Below are 2628 nucleotides of genomic sequence, written 5' to 3' on the forward strand. Positions count from 1 at the left end.
TTTTAGGGGCAGTATTGAATAGGTCTTGTTGCGAGCGAGGAGAATCCCGACGGATTCAGTCCGTTGAATTAACAGCGCTCTCATTGTCAGTCAACAGACGTGCAAGGGTGTTAACAATAACGGACAATAGGTCTGGTGGTTTGCGAGGAGAATCCCGACGGATTCATTCCGTTGAATTAACAGCGCTCTCATTGTCAGTCAACAGACGTGCAAGGGTGTTAACCAATAATAACGGACAGATTGATGATAGCACGCTCTGTATGGTGCAAACCGACAGATGATTTGCACAACATATGAAAGAAAGCCAGTGACCAGACCAACTGCCAATTTTACAACATCGCAGCTATGAACGAATCAAGCAACATGCTCTGGATCACTGGTCTATCAAATGTCACGTGGGGGACCTCATCATTGAGCTTGATTCCTGTTTGATCTTTATGCCAAACCCCACACTGCTTGTCGCGCTCTGCCTGTGGGGAATAGGTGAAGAGTATTAAAGTTCCTGGTGAACTAATCCGACGATTCTAACAAAATCCGTGTGATAAGTTCACGTTGAGCACCCAATCCATGTTTTATACGTGTAAGGTCCAGACAGACGAAGGGTCAGTGACAAGGGCAGTGCTCTGAATTGTGACAGATAAGATGTGAACAGTGTTTGGCAGTCTCACGTGTTACCGATTCTCTTAACGAGGAATTAATCGAGCAATGACCACGTCCGAGAAAGTCAAAACGATGGTGGTGTCCAAACCCCGCATGACTCAACGTTCCGTATAGCCTCCAGGCTTTCTCCCAAATGTCAACCATATGAGCGCGGCAAATTACCGGTTACCGATATTTTCCAAGTTCTATTTCCATTCACATAGATCATCGGTTTGACCAGATCTATGAATGTTAACCAGAACTAAGGGACCGATGAACGCATTCAAACAAAGTCGAGTACATGACAACTTATGGCGCCCAGCTGATGGATTCATTCGTCATGGGCTACGATTCACAGGAGCACACGACTCGCGGTCTCCCAAGCTAGATGAACACAATCGTATACAAATGACGGTTTACACGTTTTTGATGTTTGCACTCGCCATTCCTCAGTAGACATCATTTTGACTGCCCTCTTCGGATGGTCATTTCAGAGGAAAATCGAGACCAATACAAAGAACCGTATCATCTTGTCTGACGTACGCTCAGACGTCGATTTGTCTCCGGGTCGACGAGGAATTCCAGTAAAACGGTTGCAGATAAATCCCAGGTTGCGAACGTACGATCTACCTCTAAAAGGGGGAAGTGTCAGGACACGCCCGGACATGAAAAATTGCACATGTGCAGAGAGTTCATTATCGGTACGACACGTCCGGAAAGTAGGTGAGTTGGCGCCTCTCACCAAACACGGCTTAGCAATATACGACCAGCGTAGTGGGCCTGAACACGTCCAGTACAGAACGAACAAGTGAAGGGCCAGATGGACGGCCACCCACGTTACCACACTGGCTAACTGGTATCGCAATTCCGATTTCATCTGAACAGCTTCAGTCTCTCCTCAGACAGCAGCAGTAGGCGCAACAGTTCGAGGTGGTGAAGTTGAAGCTGATCGAAACACTTACTGAAACATTATCACTACAGAAGCCGATCGGCCGGACTATTGAGCCGTCAACTTCAGTGATCGACACGATCCGATCTCATGCATTACATTTGATTCGTGGTTCAACAAGAATGAGGATGTTTTCAGATTAGATCTGGGAAACACAGAAGAGTCCTGGAAAGCAAGAGAGTTGGTCTCAGTGTCCGAGTGTGCCGGAGTGTCCGAACATGAAAGTTTTATGAACTACATTTTGCCTCGAAGACCAAGTGACGTGACGTTCGATGAACCCGTTGCTGTTTTATCGTCAATATTCTGAGAACAGGCTTCCTCGTTAAGTCTTCGATTTCACTGTATGAATTTGAGCGAAAATGCTGCTGAAGACTGGGTTACTTACGCGGGCAAAGCCAACAAAGAGTGTGAACGATTCATACTCCGAAACATGACAGAGGATGAGTTCAAATGTCTTATATTTGTGTGCGGATTGAAGTCTCCTGAAGACGCGGATGTAAGAACAAGAATCCTCAGCAAAATTGAGCAGAACACAGATGTCCCATTACAGAATATTACGCCGGAATACCATCGCCTGATGAATTTGAAGCGTGATACTGTCATGATAGAGGAAAATGGTCCCAGCAATGCTGTTCATGCGATTCAGAAGCATACTGTCCGTCAGGGTGCCAAGAAGTCACCTTCGGCATGCTGAAAATGTGGTCAGCGGCATTCCGTCAATTTTCGTCCGTTCAGAAGACACCGCTACAGCAGGCGCTCCCGTTTTAGACACAATGAAGATCGGTGTCACGGTGAGAAAAAGCAAGCACCCAAGAGGCATTTTCGAACTAGAATTTCCCATTCCAAGCTTCGTAAGGCTCGCGTTGTTTTGGCCGCTCATCAACGCCCACACGTAAACAGGATGAAATACGTATCAGTGCGTATTAACAGCACACCTGTTCATCTCCAGCTGGACACGGCATCAGACATCACGATCATCTCAACAAGAACGTGGAAGCTACTTGGCAGCCCAGCATTAAGCAGAACCAAACAAGTTGCAC

The sequence above is a fragment of the Opisthorchis viverrini genome (assembly GCF_000715545.1).
Source record: "Opisthorchis viverrini unplaced genomic scaffold opera_v5_219, whole genome shotgun sequence".
Taxonomy (NCBI): Eukaryota; Metazoa; Platyhelminthes; class Trematoda; order Opisthorchiida; family Opisthorchiidae; genus Opisthorchis; species Opisthorchis viverrini.